This window comes from Scyliorhinus canicula, chromosome 10 (assembly GCF_902713615.1).
Source record: "Scyliorhinus canicula chromosome 10, sScyCan1.1, whole genome shotgun sequence".
Classification (NCBI taxonomy): Eukaryota; Metazoa; Chordata; class Chondrichthyes; order Carcharhiniformes; family Scyliorhinidae; genus Scyliorhinus; species Scyliorhinus canicula.
Window position 1 is genome coordinate 54687326 of NC_052155.1, and position 22187 is coordinate 54709512.

A 22187-nucleotide genomic window follows, 5' to 3' on the forward strand; every position below is an offset into this window, starting at 1 on the left:
GGGGGAGACACCAGCGAGAGGGGAGAGACTGAGACTGGTGAGAGGGGAGAGACTGGTGAGGGGGAGAGACCAGCGAGAGGGGAGAGACTGGTGAGAGGGGAGAGACTGGTGAGGGGGAGAGACCAGCGAGAGGGGAGAGACTGGTGAGGGGGGAGAGACTGGTGAGAGGGGAGAGACTGGTGAGAGGGGAGAGACTGGTGAGAGGGGAGAGACTGGTGAGGGGGGAGAGACTGGTGAGGGGGGAGAGACTGGTGAGGGGGAGAGACTGGTGAGGGGGGAGAGACTGGTGGGGGGGAGAGATGTGAGGGGGGGAGAGACTGGTGAGGGGGGAGAGACTGGTGAGGGGGGGAGAGACGGGTGAGGGGGGGGAGAGACGGGTGAGGGGGAGAGACCGGTGAGAGGGGAGAGACGGGCGAGAGGGGAGAGACGGGCGAGAGGGGAGAGGGGAGAGGAGAGACTGGTGAGAGGGGAAAGACTGGCGAGAGGGGAGAGACGGGTGAGAGGGAGAGACGGGTGAGAGGGGAGAGACGGGTGAGAGGGGAGAGACTGGTGAGGGGGGGAGAGACTGGTGAGGGGGGGAGAGACTGGTGAGAGGGGAGAGACTGAGACTGGCGAGAGGGGAGAGACTGGTGAGGGGGGAGAGACTGGTGAGGGGGGGAGAGACTGGTGAGGGGGGAGAGACTGGTGAGAGGGAAGGGGGAGAGACTGGTGAGAGGGGAGAGACTGGTGAGGGGGGAGAGACTGGTGAGGGGGAGAGACTGGTGAGGGGGGAGAGACTGGTGAGGGGGATGAAGGGTGAGAGGGGAGAGACTGGTGAGGAGGGAGAGACGGGTGAGAGGGGAGAGACTGGCGAGAGGGAAGGTGGAGAGACTGGTGAGAGGGGGAGATGGTGAGGGGGGGGGGGGAGAGACGGGTGAGAGGGGAGAGACTGGTGAGGGGGGAGAGACCGGGAGGGGGAGAGACCGGTGAGAGGGGAGAGAGGGGCGAGAGGGGAGAGACGGGTGAGAGGGGAGAGACTGGTGAGGGGGGAGAGACTGGTGAGGGGGAGAGACTGGTGGGGGGAGAGACTGGTGAGGGGGGAGAGACTGGTGAGGGGGGAGAGACTGGTGAGGGGGGAGAGACTGGTGAGGGGGAGAGACCGGTGAGAGGGGAGAGACGGGCGAGAGGGGAGAGACGGGTGAGAGGGGAGAGACTGGTGAGAGGGGAGAGACTGACGAGAGGGGAGAGACGGGTGAGAGGGGAGAGACTGGTGGGAGGGGGGGAGAGACGGGCGAGAGGGGGAGAGACTGGTGAGGGGGGAGAGACTGGTGAGGGAAGGGGGAGAGACTGGTGAGAGGGGAGAGACTGGTGAGGGGGGAGAGACTGGTGAGGGGGAGAGAGACTGGTGAGGGGGGGGAGACTGGTGAGAGGGAAGGAGGGAGAGACTGGTGAGGGGGGAGAGACTGGTGAGGGGGGAGAGACTGGTGAGGGGGGGGAGACTGGAGAGAGGGAAGGGGGAGAGACTGGTGAGAGGGGAGAGACTGGTGAGGGGGGAGAGAACGGTGAGAGGGAAGGGGGAGAGACTGGTGAGGGGGGAGAGACTGGTGAGGGGGGAGAGACGGTGAGGGGGGGGGAGACTGGGGAGAGGGAAGGGGGAGAGACTGGTGAGAGGGGAGAGACTGGTGAGGGGAGAGAGACGGGTGAGGGGGAGAGACTGGTGAGGGGGGAGAGACTGGTGAGGGGGGGAGAGACTGGTGAGGGGGGAGAGACGGGTGAGAGGGGAGAGACTGGTGAGGGGGAGAGACGGGTGAGAGGGGAGAGACTGGCGAGAGGGAAGGGGGAGAGACTGGTGAGAGGGGAGAGACTGGTGAGGGGGGAGAGAGGTGAGAGGGGAGAGACTGGTGAGGGGGGAGAGACTGGTGAGGGGGGAGAGACTGGTGAGAGGGGAGAGACTGGTGAGGGGGGGGAGACTGGTGAGGGGGGAGAGACTGGTGAGGGAAGAGAGACTGGTGAGGGGGGGAGAGGACTGGTGAGGGGGGAGAGATGGTGAGGGGGGAGAGACTGGTGGGGGGGAGAGACTGGTGAGGGGCAGAGACTAGTGAGGGGGGAGAGATGGGTGAGAGGGGAGAGACTGGTGAGGGGGAGAGACGGGTGAGGGGGGAGAGACGGGTGAGGGGGAGAGACAGGTGGGAGGGGAGAGACTGACGAGAGGAGGGAGAGACTGGTGAGGGGGAGAGACGGGTGAGGGGGAGAGACTGGTGAGGGGGGAGAGACGGGTGAGGGGGAGAGACTGGACGGGGGAGAGACTGGTGAGGGGGGAGAGACTGGCGAGGGGGAGAGACTGGCGAGAGGGGAGAGACTGGCAAGAGGGGAGAGACTGGTGAGGGGGGAGAGACTGGCAAGAGGGGAGAGACTGGTGGGGGGGAGAGACGGGTGAGAGGGGAGAGACTGGTGAGGGGGGAGAGACGGGTAAGGGGGGAGAGACTGGTGAGGGGGAGAGACACTGGTGAGGGGGGAGAGACGGGTGAGGGGGGAGAGACTGGCGAGAGGGGAGAGACTGGCGAGGGGGAGAGACTGGGGGGGGGAGAGACGGGTGAGAGGGGAGAGATTGGTGAGGGGGGAGAGACGGGTGAGAGGGGAGAGACTGGTGAGGGGGAGAGACTGGTGAGAGGGGAGAGACGGGGAGAGGGGAGAGATGGGTGAGGGGGGAGAGACTGGTGAGAGGGGAGAGACGGGTGAGGGGGGAGAGACTGGCGAGAGGGGAGAGACTGGCGAGGGGGAGAGACGGGTGGAAGGGGGGAGAGACTGGTGAGGGGGAGAGACTGGTGAGAGGGGAGAGACTGGTGAGGGGGGGAGAGACTGGTGAGGGGGGAGAGACTGGTGAGGGGAGAGACTGATGAGGGGGAGAGACGGGTGAGGGGGAGAGATGGTGAGAGGGGAACTGGTGAGGGGGGAGAGATTGGTGAGAGGGGAGTGACTGGTGAGGGGGAGAGATGGGTGAGAGGGGAGAGACTGGGGAGAGGGGAGAGATGGGTGAGGGGGGAGAGACTGGCAAGAGGGGGGAGACTGGCGAGAGGGGAGAGACTGGTGAGGGGGGAGAGACTGGTGAGGGGGAGAGACTGGTGATAGGGGAGAGACTAATGAGGGGGAGAGACGGGTGAGGGGGGAGAGACTGGTGAGAGGGGAGACACTGGTGAGGGGGAGAGACTGGTGAGAGGGGAGAGACTGGGGAGGGGGAGAGACTGGTGGAAGGGGAGAGACTGGTGAGGGGGGAGAGACGGGTGAGAGGGGAGAGACTGGGGAGGGGGGAGAGACTGGTGGAAGGGGAGAGACTGGTGAGGGGGGAGAGACGGGGTGAGATGGGAGAGACTGGTGAGGGGGAGAGACTGGTAAGGGGGAGAGACTGGTGAGAGGGGAGAGACTGGTGAGAGGTGAGATACTGGTGAGAGGGGAGAGACTGGTGGAAGGGGAGAGACTGACAAGAGTTGGGTAGACTGTCGAGAGGGGAGACAGACAAGAAGGGAGAGACCGTTGAGAGTTGAAAAGAGGTTGTGTCAAACCTGTTGACTGACCATTCTGAAAAATGAATCAAAGTCTGGTGTCACTGGGTAACAGGTAAATGATTGGTTGGTGAGCATTTGATTGTTTTTTTTTGACAATTTGTGTAATTTATCCGTAATTGTAAGATTTCATTAGTAAGATTTACCAGCAGTAGTATAGCTTATTGGGAGCAGTAGGGATTATTAATCATAAACAAATTTAGAAAATAATAAATTAACTAACACATAATAATAAAGTTGGAAGGACAGGTGATGTGTTGCGACTGCAGTTTGTGGGAGTTCCTAGACACCAGTGTGATCCAGGACAAACATGTCTGCACTATGTGTCTGCTGTTTGAGGAGCTTCGGCTCAGAGACATTCAGCTGGGGACTGAGCTGCAGACACTGCAATGCATCATGGAGGAAGAAAGGTACCTGAACACTTTATTCTAGGTGACGGTCACATCCCTTAGGGTAGGGTCATCTGATTTGGTCAGTGGTCAGGGACAGGAGAGCGTGACTGCGAGTGAAGCCGCTATGAGGACTCAGCAGATAAAAGCGGAAGAGCCTCTGCTCTTGTAATAGTCCATCAGTTTCGATGTGCTCGCAGTTTGTAAGGATGAAAGTCAGAGCTGCAAGGTGGTGAGCAAACTGACCATTGCACCATGCTACAGAAAGATATTTAAGCAGGGGGTGATTAATAGGAATGTATGAGGGGACAATATAGTCCGAGGCATAGACTTAGTTGTATGCAACCAAGAATTTGAGTCGAGACGGTTGTGTTGTCTGCCCGACGCCTGGGTTTGGTCTCCGTATTTGAGAAAAAAATGTAATTGCATTAGAGGCATTTCAGAGAAGGTTCATTCGACTCATTCCTGGGGCGAGGGCATATCTTAAGAAAGCTTGAACAGGTTAGGCTGAAATTAATTGGAACTTAGAAAAATTGGACATGATCTTATTGAAATGTTTCACACCCTGAGGGAATTTGATAGGGTGGATACCAGGAGGACCTTTCCAATTGTGGGACAGACTAGAATGAGAGTTTGAGAATAAGGGATGGGCCATTTAAGATAGAGATGAAAGGTTTTTCTCTCAGAAGGTCTTTAGTTTGTGGAATTCTCTTCCCCAGAAAGTGGGGAAGTGGCACCTTGGTCATTGAATTGATTCAAGTTAGAGTTAGACATATTTTTGATTAATAAAGGAGACAAGGGTTATGGGAGGCAAATGGAAAAGTGGAATTCAGACAACAACCAGAGTAACTTTTATCATATTGTGTAGCGGAGCAGACTCAAAGGACTTAACCATCTGTTCCTGCGCATATGTCCTAAGTTCCTATGCTAATGGAAATAGTACAGATGCCCTTAAGTGGAAACTAGGTAGGCACTTGAGAAAGAAAGGAATAGATGGATAGAGTTAAATGAAGTATGGTGGAAAGAAGGCGCATGTGGAGCATAAACAATGGTGCAGGGTGATGGTCTTATCTTTGTTGTAAATGCTCTGTAGTGGTTTACAATTTAAGCAAATTGTTTACTTTGGTGAAGGATTCAGTCACTTTGGGGTGAAATTTAAAAATTAGCAGCAAGTCGGTGGATGAGTAATGGAAATGAAAATTGGGAGAGATGTAAAATAGACTGCTGATTCATTATTAATCAAATTAAGAGTAGGGTGCAATCCACAAAGCTAATCACCAGCAAAAGATTTTAAATATTGGGAAGACTGAAGTCACTGAGTGGGATTTTCCAGCCCTTCCCGCCATTGGATTCTTCCGGTCCCATCGAAGGTGAGCCCGTGCGGTGGGTTCCCAGATGGCGAGGCTGACGAACGGTACAAATGATCATTGACTTCAGAGGGACTGGGAAACCGGGCAAGCCACCAATGACAAACTGCCTCTGCTGCCGGAATACTCGCTGCGGGAGCCTGGAAAATCCCACCGCCTCTGTCTTCGCTCCAAACTCCATTCCCTGGCAGCTGACTCCATCCCTCTCCATGGTAACTGTCTGAAACGAAAACAGACTCTTCACAACCTTGGGGTTGAATTCTCACAACCAGCCTGCGGCGGGTTTGTTTGAGGGAGGGTGCGGTGAATCTGGCGGGAGCCAAACATTCAGAAAGCCGGCGCAAAATGGTGTTGAATTCCCCCAATGCAGGTTAATGGGTCACTCATCCCCCCTGACAGGTGTGAAAATGCCATTGCATTCATTTGTATCTCATGAATGCTCATTAAAACAGCTGCCTGCCAGGGAGCTGAAGGCAATGTGACCTAACGAAGACAAGGGGGAGCAATGTGGAAGGTGGGCTGTGCATGGAGTGGGGAGGGGAAAGTGTATGGGCTCGCGATGGCAGGTAGAGGGGCAGGTGGTGGATGAAGATGATGAAGAACAATGGAAGGCAGAGGGAAGACTGATGGGAAGGAGGCTGGTTGCTGACAAGATTGCATGAAAAGCTCACAATCAAGGGGAGGGGGGGGGGGGGTGTTCAAAGCAATAGCACATCATTTATTAGAAGGGGATGGATGAAGATTCCAGATGCAGTGGGGTAAGGTCCAAGTGGGCCTTGGGCACTTTGGTTCAGCCTTGAACCTGCCAATGAAAACTGGTGGCTGCAAGGACCCAAATCCTTGGAGGCCTGGGAAAGAAAATTTCCAGAAAAAACAGACAACCCTTTGGGGCCAGGAGGAACATGTTGGATCTCCCTTGGCCATTGGTGGAGCTTGAGTAGAGAAGGCTTCATAAGCCAGCGTCAAAAATGTTATGGCTCTTAACCTTATTCTCCAGCACCAGAAAGCCATCAGAATTTTCTTTCTTCTTGTTTTGACTCTGTAAATGGTAGAATAAATAGCAAGTATTAATGAAAACGAAGAGTTTAATTGAAGTACACAGGACAATATTGATTTGCTTAGCTTCAGAAAGGCAAGTATGTTTTAAGATGCGCAGGGTTCAGTGAAACAACTACTTGCCTCTCTTCTCTTTGCAACTCTAAATTTATCAGGGCCTCGGACTGAGCAGTGTATTTCGAGCCAATTTATGAGCTTTGGATTCCGTACACTTTTGTTCACAAACAGATGTTGAATTCCTCTGAACTTACACATAGCTGCAACTTCCTTTTTGCAATGTAAATAAGAAACCGGGTACAAAGTGTTCTGAATCGGTTTAAATAGAACATTCTCAAATACAGGAAAGTTACAACTAATGTTTTAGTTATTTTGCCAAGAATACCAAAAGGTGAACTCAATGTTGCCAATGTTGTGTAGGTTTATATTATATATATATAGATATATATCTAACATGCGCCTACATATTGGGGTAAAATGTGAAATGCAGGCTACACTGTCATATATTGCCCAAATCTTAGTTTTACTTGAGGGTGGTAAGAGTGTAATGTGGATTGGAGTCAGACTGACACAGGAGATGGGATTACCTGTCCTGAAGGACAGCAGTCAATCAGCTGGATTTTCAACTCAGCAGATTTTGCAATTGTTTTCTGTAACTGGTCCCAAGTTCTCAAACTTCACTAGATTGATTCCAGAGTTATGGGGTTTAACTTACAAAGATTGATTGAGCAGGGTAGTTCGATCCTGTCTCGAGCTTAGAATAACGAGAGGAGATCTACTTGAGGTAGATGATAAAAAGTATTGAAAAAGTAGAAGTAGAGCGGACGTTTCCTCTTGTGGGGCAATTTACGAGAGGTTTTGGGATAAGAGGACAAGATTTAAAACAGAGAAGAGGAGAAATTGTGGACACAAGCTAACGGGAGAAATGCGTCAGCAGGCTTCCTTGCTGCTTCCCGATGGCCGACCCAGCAAGACCCCGGCCAGTAGTTAGAACATAGAACATAGAACACTACAGCGCAGTACGGGCCCTTCGGCCCTCGATGTTGCGCCAACCTGTGAAACCATCTGAAGCCTATCTGACCTACACTATTCCATTTTCATCCACATGTCTATCCAGTGAGCACTTAAATGCCCTTAAAGTTGGCGAGTCTACTACTGTTGCAGGCAGGGCGTTCCACACCCCTACTACTCTCTGAGTAAAGAAACTGCCTCTGACATCTGTCCTATATCTATCACCCCTCAATTTAAAGCTATGTCCCCTCGTGTTGGTCATCACCATCTGAGGAAAAAGACTCTCACTGTCCACCCTATCTAACCCTCTGACTATCTGACTATTCCCTCTGACTATAACCCTCTGACTATTATATGTCTCTATTAAGTCACCTCTCAGCCTTCTCCTCTCTAACGAAAACAACCTCAATTCCCTGAGCCTTTCCTCGTAAGACCTTCCCTCCATACCAGGCAACATCCTAGTAAATCTCCTCTGAACCCTTTCCAAAGCTTCCACATCCTTCCTATAATGTGGTGACCAGAACTGCACGCAGTACTCCAGGTGCGGCCGCACCAGAGTTATGTACAGCTGCAGCATGACCTTGTGGTTCCGAAACTCAATCCCCCTGCTTATAAAGGCTAGCACACCATATGCCTTCTTAACAGCCCTATTAACCTGGGTGGCAACTTTCAGGGATTTATGTACCTGGATGCCGAGATCTCTCTGTTCATCTACACTACCAAGAATCTTGCCATTAGCCCAGTACTCTGCATTCCTGTTACTCCTTCCAAAGTGAACCACCTCACACTTTTCCGCATTAAACTCCATCTGCCGCCTCTCAGCCCAGCTCTGCAGCTTATCTATGTCCCTCTGTATCCTATAACATCCTTCAGCACTATCCACAACTCCACTGACCTTCGTGTCATCTGCAAATTTACTAACCCATCCTTCTACACCCTCTTCCAGGTCATTTATAAAAATGACAAACAGCAGTGGCCCCAAAACAGATCCTTGCGGTACACCACTAGTAACTGAACTCCAGGATGAACATTTGCCATCAACCACCACCCTCTGTCTTCTTTCAGCTAGCCAATTACTGATCCAAACCGCTAAATCACCTTCAATTCCATACTTCCTTATTTTCTGCAATAGCCTACCGTGGGGAACCTTATCAAACACCTTACTGAAATCCATATACACCACATCAACAGCTTTACCCTGATTCACCTGTTTGGTCACCTTCTCAAAAAACTCAATAAGGTTTGTGAGGCATGACCTACCCTTCACAAAACCGTGTTGACTATCGCTAATCAACTTGTTCTTTCAAGATGATTATAAACCCTATCTCTTATAACCTTTTCCAACATTTTACCCACAACCGAAGTAAGGCTCACAGGTCTATAATTACCAGGGTTACCATAGCCCATTACAGGCTGGTTACTTTGGGAACCCATCGGCGCCCAGTGTGGGTCCCGATTTTGGCCTCTCCCATGATCTAACCGGCTTGCATGGGTCCACGCCAGCTGGAACATGGAATTTGATTGTGCCCTACTTCCCTCAAGGGGTTGTGAATCTGTGGAATTCACTACTTCAGAGTGCGCTGGATGCTGGGACAGTGAGTACATTTGAGGAGACTGATAGATTTTTAATTAGTATTGGGCTATGGAGAATGGGCAGGAAAGTGGAGTTGAGGCTGAGAGGAGACTAGCCATGATGGTATTGAATGGCGGACCAGGCTCAAGGGGCTGAATTGCCTAATCCTGCTCCTAGTTCTTATGTTTTTATGTTGAGAGCTCAATATCATAATTTGCCTGGTTGGATTTGGAATAGGGCATGTTAACTTATTTATAGCCCTCTAATAATTAAAATATTCTCAATGCTAAAATGCAGATTAAAGGTTTAAACACAAACAGCACAGAAGGGGGCCATTTTTCTGCCCCACCCACAAAGGTTCCTGCAGCGGGCGTGATTGAAAAATTGGGGAAACATTGAAAAGGTCCGTTGACCTGGGGGTGTAAAATTTCCAGATCTGGCCCATTAGCTCATGCAGATTATGGTTCAGGCATTAAGTATGAAATCTGTTGTCTAAAAGAGCAGAGTTAGCGAGGGCAGTCACATCACTGTTCCAGGTCGTTATAAAATGCTCCCGCCTTGCATGTAATGTGGAGAATCACCAGAGACAAATTAAAAGAAAACCTCTTGCAACAGCTTGAAACTATTTATTTTTCTGAAGCTCCTGGAAATATTTGTGCTCTGGATGCCAATAGATAATCATGTGGGCAGCAGTATTCAATAAGGGGTTACATACTGTCAGATTGTTTGACCCAGCCGGGATTCACTGCAGGAAAACATGCTGATAATCTCCGAGTTTCTTTATACCTCTGTGGGCATTCACTAAACTGCTTCCCACTGAAGGGGTGGGAACTTCATCGATGACTACCCACAGGGAGAACTCACGAACTGAATTAAGCAGCATTTAAATAAGATCTTCATGAATCACATGATGGGGGCGCCGTTTTTTTTTGAGTTACACATTTCTTCGCCTTTCAACACTATTTGTGATTCGCGGATGTGGTCATGTGTACATTTCCAAAATAAAACCTCTCCAAAACACTCAGCAATTACTACCTCGAGGAGCCAATCCTTAGAGACTGGGGAAATAAAGTAAACAAATACAAATTCCTATGACATTTTTAGCACAGAGAAAAAAAAGAGCCACTTTTGTATTGATCGTCTCTTATCAAAAAAATAGTTTGAAGATCCTTTTACACCCGTCACAGATAGGGTCTCGAATGGGACTTGAACCCACGACCCTGTGCCTAACAAGCGTAAAATCTTAGTTTTCAGTTATTGGGCTTCCCATGTCGTTGAAAGAAAGGTTATTTCCTTTGTTGGAATTGTGCTCATCAAATTGTCAAAACGATTACCTTGTAATTGCATGATTAGACTGAGTGGCAGGAAATAGAATGGGTTTCACAACTTCTCCGCAGATTCGCGATTTCCTGTTCAGCGATTGTATCTTTGCTGACTGCAACAGAATCTGGAGCATTTGCTAGATTCTGATCAATACATAAAGATCTAAGCATGCATGAAATACATGTAGGAATCCAATCTGCAACAAATTGCTCAGCATATTCATTTTGAATTAATTAATCTTGTGAAATAGAAAGCTTTATATCGTCATCATCTGACATACTCATGACTGCCATATCATTTTTTTACATGGCTGGACATTAATTTGTTGGTCGATTTATTTTTAATAGTGCCACACTTTCTGCTCAAGTTTCAAATGATTTGTGACTGATGTCAATGCTACAAGCACAGATTTGAACATAGAAAATAGAACATACAGTGCAGAAGGAGGCCACTCGGCCCATCTAGTCCACATCGACCCACTCAAGCCCTCACCGCCACCCTATCCCTGTAACCCAATAACCCCTCCTAACCTTTTTGGTCACTAAGGGCAATTTATCATGGCCAATCCACCTAACCTGCACATCTTTGGACTGTGGGAGGAAACCGGAGCACCCGAAGGAAACCCAAGCAGATACGGGGAGAATGTGCAGACTCCGCACAGACAGTGACCCAGCGGGGAATCGAACGGGGACTCAGGTGCTGTGAAGCCGCAGTGCTACCCACTTGTGCTCCCGTGCTGCCCTAAAGCGCCAAACCTTGACCAGTTTACACATTCCTCACACACAACCCAAATCCCAGCTGGTTTTCCTTTCCTGATTCTGTGTCAGTTGCCATGTCAGATTCCCTCTTTTTTTTGACTGCTAGTTCACAAAACAAATTTTACCCCAACTCTGTTCTAATCAGGTAGTGACTCTGATTGGCTGACAGCTCTCCGAGCTGTCCAGGCAGAGCGCTGCAATGGTCAGGAGGGGTACTACAATGCTCTACCTGGAACTAAACTCTGGGACCGTCCTCAAGGGAGAGGAGGTCACCGGAGGTAGGGGGATGCCCTGGAGGAGGGGCATCATGGCTTCAGTGTGTGTGTGTGGGGGGGGGGGGGGGGGATAAGCGAGGGAGGGACATACAGACTGAGGCACCTAGCCTCCCTTCCCACCCGAGATGGAGAAACATTTATTTGAGTTGAGGCTGGGCCGGAAAGGCCCTTAATGAACGATTAAGTGACCACTTAAGGGTCTTAATAGGTGAAAGAACCTGTTTCCTGCCAGAGGCCCTGCATGCCCAACTGTGAAATTCATAGAATCTCTACAGTGTAGAAGGAGGCCATTCGGCCCATCAAGTCTACACCAACCCTCTGAAAGAGCACCTTAACGAGGCCCACTCCCTCACCCTATACCTGTAACCCCATAAACCCACCTAACCTTTGGACACTACGGGTAATTTATAATGGCCAATCCACCTAATCCGCATATCTTTGGACTGTGGGACGAAGCAGGAGCACCTGGAGGAAAGCCACGCAGCACGGTAGCATTGTGGATAGCACAATTGCTTCACAGCTCCAGGGTCCCAGGTTCGATTCTGGCTTGGGTCACTGTCTGTGCGGAGTCTGCACATCCTCCCCGTGTCTGCGTGGGTTTCCTCCAGGCGCTCCGGTTTCCTCCCACAGTCCAAACATGTGCAGGTTAGGTGGATTGGCCATGATAAATTGCCCTTAGTGTTGGGTGGGGTTACTGGGTTATGGGGATAGTGTGGAGATGTTGACCTTGGGTAGGGTGCTCTTTCCAAGAGCCGGTGCAGACTCGATGGGCCGAATGGCCTCCTCTGCACTGTAAATTCTATGATTCTATGAACATACAAACTCCACACAGACAGTCATTGGAGGACGGAAGTGAACCCGGGTCCCTGCACTGTGAGGCAGCAGTGCTAACCACTGTGCCACCATGCCACTCAATTGTGCTTGGGTTGGGATGGGCAAGATCCTGGAGTGAATCCTGTCCATGCAATTTTATGTTCCCACCCCAACTCAGAACCCGCTTAGGGGAGCGTAAAACTCTGCCTATAGAATGTGTTCATTTGGTACATTTGTCACCATTTTTTAATACACAGGAATGCGCAATTTTCAGCGAAGGAATCTTATGCTTTATGGCACTTACCCATTTCCAAATAGAATTCTCATTAAGAGTTCTATGTGAGCCTCTGGTGACAAAGTGTGCTGCACGAAGGAGCTGCCAATCAACAGGCTGGGCTTGTGATGCAGCAGTATTTTTACGGTTCTTTCTGGTTGTTCAGACTAAGATAGCAATGATCAAAGAGTGTGGATGGTGCAAAGGGGAATGGTGATGCCAATCACTATGAGTGAATGTGGACAAACCTCATCAAAGTACGAGCTCTAGCTCCCACAATAACATTCAATTCCTCCCTCTGCACCATCCCCACAAACTCTCTGCCCAATCTATTCCTCTCACTTCATCCTAACTAGCCAAACTCTCAACTGTCTCAGCTGCATTCTCTGGAGCATAACCTCCTCCACTCTCTATTACCCTCTCATCCGTTAAAACCACACCTTTGACCATGCTTTCGCTACATACCTCTTATTTCTGTCTTAGGGTCAGTCCATAATTGTCCAATGCTCCTTTTGACAATATTTTGTATGTAATAAACATGATGGCCCATTTGACTGACACACCATCCATCACCTCCAACATTGTAATGCAAAGTAACAGTAAGTAAAATTGCTATAGTTCCAGATGACCTGAGGCTGCTTTCCCCTTTGAGGGGGAGACTTGACTGGTGATGATTTCACCACACCTCAGGCGAGGGGCAAGGTTGAGAAGGCGGGGCTTTCATGAATAACCCCAGCTGATACGGAGATTGAACCTGCTCTATTGGCCTTGCTGTGCAAGACAACTGAGCTAAACGGGCCCCCTAGTTGCAGCAGCAGTTAGTACGATATCTAAATTGCACTACAGAAACTCACCAAGGCTCCTTCGACAGCACCTTCCAAACCTCTTTCAACTTAGAAGGACAAGGGCAGCAGCTACATGGGAACACCATCACCTGCAAGTTCTACTTTAAGCCACAGTCCATCCTGACTTGGATCGATTCCCGTACCCGCCTCCCCGAACAGGCGCCGGAATGTGGCGACTAGGGGCTTTTCACAGTAACTTCATTGAAGCCTACTCGTGCCAATAAGCGATTTTCATTTCATTTCATTTCTATATCGACATTCCTTCACTGTCACTGATCAAAATCCTGGAACTCCCTCCCTAACAGCGCCGTGGGCATATCTGCACCACATGGTCTGCAATGGTTTAAGAATGTGGCTTACCACAGCTTTCTCAAGGGAAATTAAGAATGGACAACAATTGCTGGCTTAGCCAGTAGTGCCCACATCCTGTGAAAGAATGTGAAGAAAATGGTGGGTTGGGATGTGCATGGAGGGGGGTGCGAGGGGGTGGATTTTGGAAGGAGCAACTGAAAGTCTAGATTTTCCCACATGCTGTGGTGTTCTAACATAGTGTGTGTCATTTGGCCGACTGAGCTTTGAAGAATATACGAGTATGATTAAATTAGGAAGTGTCATCTTGCTATTGTTATGATATGGAAAAGTAACTGCATGTTACTTTGGCTGGGGCTGTTTAGCACAGGGCTAAATCGCTGGTTTTGAAAGCAGACCAAAGCAGGCCAGCAGCACAGTTCGATTCCCGTAACAGGCGCCGGAATGTGGCGACTAGGGGCTTTTCACAGTAACCTCATTTGAAGCCTACTCGTGACAATAAGCGATTTTAATTTTTAATTAATTAATTAAGTACTGATCCTGCTGCACAACGCAATGGGGACATGGTGGTGTAGTGGTAATGACACTGGACTAGTAATCCAGAATCTCTGCAGATAGATGTGGGTTTCAAATCCCGTGGCGGGGTTTAAATTCAATTTTAAAAATGCTTATGTTGAAAAATAGTAGCCCTTCGGGGGGAAAAAAATCTTCTTCCCTGGTCCAGATTACATGTGACTCCAGATCCACGGTGATATAGTTGACTCTGAACTGCCCTCTGAAATGGCCTCACAAGGCATTCAGTTCAGGGGCAATTAGCAATGGGTATAAAAATGTTGGCCTTGCCAGGGTTACCCACATCCCATGAAAAATAATGGAAAAATAGTTACTTGTTTGACACATCTGTGGGCAGCAAATTGTTTTATAATATAAACGGTAGAGACAGAGGCAGAAATGGAGAAAGTGATCTTGCCTGCAATTGGCAGAAGCTATAGGTTCCCATACGAATGATGCATAATTCTGAAAATGCTGCCACGGTGGCCCACAAGCTGTGGAAGCAGGTCCCTCTGGTCATTACCAGATAACTCCCCAATGACTGATGTTGCAGAGATCCACATTTCATGCTGACCTGAAATAGCTCCCATGTCAGTTGCTGCTAGCCATGAAAGCAGTGGGTGGAGGCGAATATACCTGCGGGCAGCAATGCCTCTTTGGTGTATCACACTTTCCTACGTAACGTTTCTCAGAGAGGTCAGTGTAAGGCCAGTATCTGTAGAGATAAATGCCACAAAAAGCTGAAGCTATTCTCTCCCATCTTACAAAATCATCACTTGCATTATGATCAGGTGATCCTAAAAGATGGTGTACTCGAATGCAAGTTCCAGGCAATGACTAAGGTCAGCTAGAGAGGATCTAACCATTACTGCTTGACATACAATGGTTTTACCATCACTAAATCCCCCTCAATGAACACCCTGGGGGTTACCATTGACCATAAACTGATCTGGACCAACCATATAAATATTCTGGCTGCAAGAGCAGGTCAGAGGCTGGGAATTCTGCTGACAGTAACTCACCTCCTGACTTTCCAAAGCCTGTCCACATCTACAAAGTACAAGTCAAGAGCATGATGGAATATTCTCCACTTGCCTGGATAAGTACAGCTCCAACAACACTCAAGAAGCTCAACATCATCATGGACACAGCAGATCGCTTTACTGGCACACAGTGGTAGCAGTGTCCACTGTACACAAGCTACACTTCAGTAACTCACCACAGCTCCTACAACAGCACCTTCCAAACCTGAGACCTCAACCACCTAGAACATACAGTGCAGAAGGAGACCATTCGACCCATCGAGTCTGCACCAACCCACATTAAGCCCTCACTTCCACCCTATCCCCGTAACCCAATAACCCCTCCTAATCTTTTTGGACACTAAGGAAAATTTAGCATGGCCACTCCACCTAACCTGCACGTCTTTGGACTGTGGGAGGAAACCGGAGCACCCGGAGGAAATCCACGCAGTCACGGGGAGAACGTGCGGACTCCTCACAGACAGTGACCCAAGCGGGGAATCGAACCTGGGACCCTGACGCTGTGAAGCCACAGTCCTATCCACTTGTGCTACCGTGCTGCCTAGAAGTCCACCTAGAAGTCCAAGGGCAGCAGATACATGGGAACACCACCAGCTGCAGGTTTCCTTCCAAGCCATACATCATCCTGACTTAGAAATAAATTCCTGTTCCTTCACCGTCGCTGGGTGAAAATCTTGGAACTCTCTCTCTAACATGCACTGTGGGTGTTCCTAGACCATAGGGACTGCAGCGGTTCAAGAACTTGTCTCATCACCAACTTCTCAAGGGCAATTAGGTATGGGCAGAAATTGCTGCCTTAGCCAGTGACACCCAAATTAATAAAAAAATAAACAGCAAAAGTAGGAGTAACCCAATAAACTTGCCTTTGTTACTGCATAAGCTGTAAGTCAGACATATGCAAATAGGTTCAGTTTGCCTACGGTTCCTGGAAAGACAGCTCATAGAATTATCTGCAGCCTTGTGCACTGCTAATTAAAGTAACCAGGAAATTCACTCCAACCTTTCTAAACGTCTTAAAATATATCCCTGTGTAGGATTTCTTTTTTTAATTTTGAGGTTTGGCAATCTTTCAGTCAACTTGTGTTCAATTCCAGGCATTAAGCTTTAAGAGGGATGTCAATGGGCCAGATTGTCATGCATCTCCATGTCGGAACAGAGGTGGGTGTGAATTAAAAATGGTTGACTGGACCCAATTCTTGAATTCCCATTCCCATTCCTGTCATGTGGGATTTTTATGATCCTGAGGTAAGGGTGACAATATCAAGCTTGTACTCAGCAAATGTGCTGGTGCCTACTGTATTTTAGGACCTTTCTATTTACATGGCATCGAGCTGTTTTGATAGGAGGCATGCTTCATAGCATCTCAGTGGAGTCATGAACAATGAGGGAAAACTTGTCCATGGTCAGGAACTGTTTGATAGGTCACAAGCCACAATATATTTGTGTGTGATACGTTAAGTATGTCTTTAATGCAGTGTTAATTAAAAGGCTTTGTTTAGAAAAGGTAAGTGATTATTAAGTTGACCAGCATTGTAAAAGTATTCAAATGCATGAGAACACTTTATCCAGTGGATAAAATGTTATTCTATATTCAAAGGTATTGACTTTAAGATTGTGTCAATTTCCTCCACAATGTCATCTTTTCTTTGATTGGCAGTCTAGTCATTTGTTCAGCCTTTGACAAAATTCACCTGTTAGCCATATGTTCCACTACTTCAAAATGCTTTAACATATTCAGGCACTGGAGACTTTGGTTCGTGCTTGGCAGAGCTTTAAGTCTTGTTACTGGATTCAGCTCAACAGGGATGATGATGTATCTGTCAAGGTAGCTGTGAGATTTCTTTTAAGTGTCAGTTTTATTAACAGTTACTAAGATTAGTTTTTAAAGAGGGTTTTAAATGGCTGATTGTTTATTTTGACAGTTTTATGACCACTTAAGTGGATTTAATTTTTTCCAGAGGTATTTCAATCGCTGTGTGTTTAATTGAAAGTGGTCTGAGCTTCTAAAGGGATTAAACATTTTAAAGAGGTTTCAGAATGATTGTTTTTCCATTTTGACACAGTTTCCTAGGAATCTGAAAACATTCCAATGTTATTAGAGACCTCATGAGTTCTGTCCATCGTGAATACTGGGAGAAAGGGGTAAAAAAAGGTGGAAAGGGGATGTAAGGGAGGCGTGGGAATATGAGGGGACAGGGGTTTAGAAAGGCATGAGGGATATGAGGGTACATGGGCATAAGGAGAGGTCATAGGAGTGGGGTGAGTGGGGGTTGGGGGATGAGGGAGGTGAGCATTTGGCTCTCACACCTACTTACAGAACCGGGCTGATGTCCCAGTGAAAAAAAAATGGATTCTACCTTGCCTGCCTTAGCATACTCCCGTCTACCTCTGTTACTGCCTCAGGCCTGCATTGCGAGGTGCCAACCCTGACTCCAGCCCTTCCCTCCAATGCCACTATGAAAATAGCGTGAATAGGCAATGCCAGGCAGGAGGCAAATCGTGACATCTGGAAATGGTCTGACTCGCAACGCCTGCCTCGAGGATGAATATCCAAACCAAATCATGGAGAGCAGGCAGAAGGGATTTACCAGATGATGCACTTCAAGGAGCTGGAATTGTTCTCCTTAAAGGAGAAATGCTTAAAAGGAGATTTGATAGAGGTGTTCAAAGTCATGGATGGTTTTTGATAGCATAAATAAGGAAAAGCTGGTTGGGATTCTTCGTTTGGGAGACTATGTTCTCCTGTCAGACGTGAATCGGAACTGATTCATGCTCCGACCCCTCGCCTTGCAAATTTATACATGGCAGGGAATATGAGGGATTCCTGAGGGAATCCTCCTATCGGGCTGCCATTTTGAGAGGGCAGCCCAATAGCGAGGTCCCACAGCTGCTCCACCCCCCCCCCCCCCCCCCCCCCACCCCCGGCATCGCAAAGCACCTCCCACCCACCCATATCGCAAAGCAGCTTCCCACCCCCGCATCACGATTCAGCCCCCCCACCCCTGGATTTTCTGGGCCCAGTCCTGTCTCCCTGGTACGGGGGTGACCCAACCGACCTCTGGATTGGGGGAATGGACTTGTGGCGATTGGGGGAATGGACATGTGGCGATTGGGGGAATGGACATGTGGTGATTGGTGGAATGTACATGCAGTACTTCCTCTGTCTGAGCCAGCATGTATTCACCCAGGTGAGTATTACAACAGTTGTTATTTTCACTGCCCCTGCCTGGAATGCTTTCTAGCTTCCAGGCAGGATTCTCTTTTCCAGGGGGTCTGTGAAGGGGTCCCTTTAGTTAGTGTTTTTTTGAGGGACTCACTTTAGTTAAGGGGTTTGAGGGGAGTCCCTATGGTTAGGGGGTCTCTGTGGGGGTTCCTTTAGCTATAGGGACTCTGGGGAGGTCCTTTTAGTTTGGAGGTCTCGGGAGGTGGGGGGGCGGGTCTCCCTATCTAGGAGATCTCTGGGGGGATTTGTCCTATCTAGAGGGTCTCTGGGAGTGTTTCTCATTTTAGGTGGGTCTCTGGTTGGGGCGTTGGGGACGTCTGGTTGGGGAGGGATGCGCAGGTTGTGCAGTGTGGCTCTTGGGTGGAGTTTGAGGGCAACTCCCTTAAGGGGTTATCCCCTTCGTGCACAGCGAGTTCAGTCACGCTGGTAAACACCAGTAGTCATCTGCATTACGGAGCAGGCTCAAAGGGCCGAATGGCCTCCTCCTGTTCCTATCTTCTATGCTCCTGGCCCACGGGACTGGAGAATCGCAAAGGCATGGAAAATACTGATATCAGGCCCGCTAAGTGGATGCAAACGGGTCATTAAGGTGCATCTGCATCCATTAGGATCCTCCCACTGGCACACATACACGAACCCTGACCCCGCCACCAGCGAGGGGCCGGAGCATTGCGGTCGGTTTGGTGCCAGGTGCGAACCTCGATTTCAGCCAGATGCCTGATTCTCTGTCCAATCGTAATACGTGTTGACGGCGTCGCGGGGCGGAGGACTAGCCCACTGTTTCCAGTGGCGGAAAGCTTGGTAACCAGTTGATATAGATTAAGGTGACTGGCAGAAGAACTAAAGGGGGCATGAGGAAATGTCTGTTTACCCAGAAAGTTCTTGTGATCTGGAATGCCTGAACAGCAGGTGGAACCACATGATTAAGATTGAAAAGAAAATTGGCTAAACGCTTGAAGAAAAAGAAGGTTATTGGTCAGAGGGAAAAGGACAGGGACTGAGAAGAATTGGATAGCTCTACCAAAGAAACAGCACAGGCATGTTAGATTAATAAATTTCTCTGTGTGCTGTATCAATTTGCAGTGAATGGGAAGGTCCTCATTATATCTCTTGCCCGAGAGCAGGAGTAATAGAGGTGCGGTTGAGTCACTGAAGTTCTTTCAGAAATTAGAAAGACAGGCCCATCATTTCATCATGGAATTATTTTTCTTTTAAAGGAAAGCAACCTCAAAACTTATTCAGTCGACATGGGCCAATTTCATTGTTTTTTCACAGGCTCAATTTACAGGCTGAATTTGTTTCCTGTATTGTGACTCCCCTGTGACAAACATGAAGAACCACTACATAAAATGTTCTCAAGCCGTGTTTACTTTGGAATTGATACAAATATTTTATGGTTCATATTAAGCATACTTATGCTCTGAAAATAAATAAAGGGTACACTCTACTTATTGTTCTTTTGCCAATTAAAGCAGCAAATATTTCAGGCAGTCTTGTGGACCCTGGGTTCATTTTAAATTAGATGTGTTTATTTGCGCACAGCTCCTACCTTCTGCCTTTCTCAGTTTTTTGCCATAGAAAGCACTCCACAGTGACCTTCCGCTCTGACACAGTTGTAGCCTTGCCCATCACACATCAGCTGCTTTAGTCCCTTTGTTCCAGCACTGACATCGTTATTCAGATGGACGTCCTCAAACTGTGCCCTCCACCTCCCCAAAATAAATGACCACAAAGCTAAGTGAGCTTCAAGCTGGCACAAAGCCATTAGCGGGCATCGTTTTTACGGGTGAACATGATTAACAAATATTGAAGAAACAATCTGCCAGTGGCTGGTATACGGGTCGTGTAAGAAGGCAATCTAAATCGCAGCGCCTGTCAATCTTACTCTTACCCAAGTGAGGGAGCATTTTAAAGAACCTTCATTTTTTTGTTTTTGCTTTTACTTTGCTTTGAAATTTGTGCACAGTGAAAACTGAAAGATAATTTTCTGGCCTCAATGTTTTGGCATGGAACTCTCAGGATGCAAGCAAAAGAGAAATAAAAAATACCTACACACAAATCCCATGAAAGGAATCGACTTTATTTCCACACACACTGCTACACATCCAACTGTACTGATTGATTCAGGTTAAAGTGTTTAAGTTGTAGAAAAACCTTGATATTTTCAACATCAAAAGCAAAAATTTGAATAGCTGCAAAATCAAAAGGCACCATAAATAAAGAGGCAAATCTAACTTTAATTCATTTTTAAAAGAACACTGGTTCAGTTCTGTAGTGGTTTTTGAATAATCTCTGTTCAGCTTGAAAGCTGCTTTGCTTTCTGGATTTAATCAACGAGCGACAATTACTTTGGCTTTTGTCTGGTGGAAACTGAAGCTGGCAGCTTGTTTCAAACATCCAGCCACCAAATTAAACTACTTAAAATAGAATATCCATGCAAACTGTGCCATCCTCGGTTAGCTTGTAATATTTTACTATACATCAAAGAGTTCCGAACGTGCTACCGTGAAGAGTTGGAATAAAAATAAAATTAGCTTTAATATAATTTTGAAAATATAATTTTTTTCCCCCTAAAATTTAGAGTACCTAATTCATTTTTTCCAATTAAGGGGCAATTTAGCGTGGCCAATCCACCTACCCTGCACATCTTTTGGGTTGTGGGGGTGAAATCCACGCAAACACGGGGAGAATGTGCAAACTCCACACGGCCAGTGACTCAGAGCCGGGTTCGAACCTGGGACCTCGGCGCCGTGAGGCTGCAGGGCTAACCCACTGCGCCACCGTACTGCCCTTTAAAAATATAATTAATGGAGTGTGGGCATTGCCTGCTTGGCCAGCATTTGTTGCCCATTCCGAATTGGATTGGATTGGATTTGTTTATTGTCACGTGTACCGAGGTACAGTGAAAAGTCATTTTCGGTGAGCAGCTCAACAGATCATTAAGTACATGGGAAGAAAAGGGAATAAAAGAAAATACATAATAGGGAAACACAAGGATACCATGTAACTGGCACGGATGAAGTAGACAGGGTGTAGTGTTAATGAGGTCAGTCCATAAAAGGGTCATTTAGGAGTCTGGTATCAGTGGGGAAGAAGCTGTTTTTGAGTCTGTTTGTGCGTGTTCTCAGACTTCTGTACCTCTTGCCCGATGGAAGAAGTTGTAAGAGTGAGTAAGCCGGGTGGGAGGGGTCTTTGATTATGCTGCCCACTTTCCCCAGGCAGCGGGAGGTATAGATGGAGTCAATGGATGGGAGGCAGGTTCGTGCGATGGACTGGGCATCTAACGTTTCTTGTGGTCCTGGGCCGAGCAGTTGCCATACCAGGCTGTGATGCAGCCAAATAGGATGCTTTCTATGGTGCATCTGTAAAAGTTGGTAAGGGTTAATGTGGACATGCCGAATTTCCTTAGTTTCCTGAGGAAGTATAGGCGCTGTTGTGCTTTCTTGGTGATAGCGTCGACATGAGTGGACCAGGACAGATTTTTGGTGATGTGCACCCCTAGGAATTTGAAACTGCTAACCATCTCCACCTCGGCCCCGTTGATGCTGACAGGGGTGTGTATAGTACTTTGCTTCCTGAAGTCAATGGCCAGCTCTTTAGTTTTGCTGGCATTGAGGGAGAGATTGTTGTCGCTACACCACTCCACTAGGTTCTCTATCTCCCTCCTGTATTCTGACTCGTCGTTATTCGAGATCCGGCCCACTATGATCGTGCTGTCAGTAAACTTGTAGATGGAGTTGGAACCAAATTTTGCCATGCAGTTGTGTGTGTGCAGGGCGTAGAGCAGGGGGCTAAGTACGCAGCCTTGCGGGGCCCCGGTATTGAGGACTATTGTGGAGG

At 48.3% G+C, this 22187-nt stretch overlaps 1 long non-coding RNA gene across 1 annotated transcript; it reads right to left on the reverse strand.

Annotated features, from left to right (window-relative positions):
* Positions 1–6285: 6285 nt before the first annotated feature.
* LOC119972174 lies at positions 6286–20136 on the reverse strand. Its single transcript, XR_005462009.1, has 3 exons — positions 19897–20136; positions 14656–14796; positions 6286–6334 (listed from the first exon to the last, which is right to left on the reverse strand). It is a non-coding gene; the product is annotated as an uncharacterized LOC119972174 (long non-coding RNA).
* Between the last annotated feature and the right edge of the window lie 2051 nt (positions 20137–22187).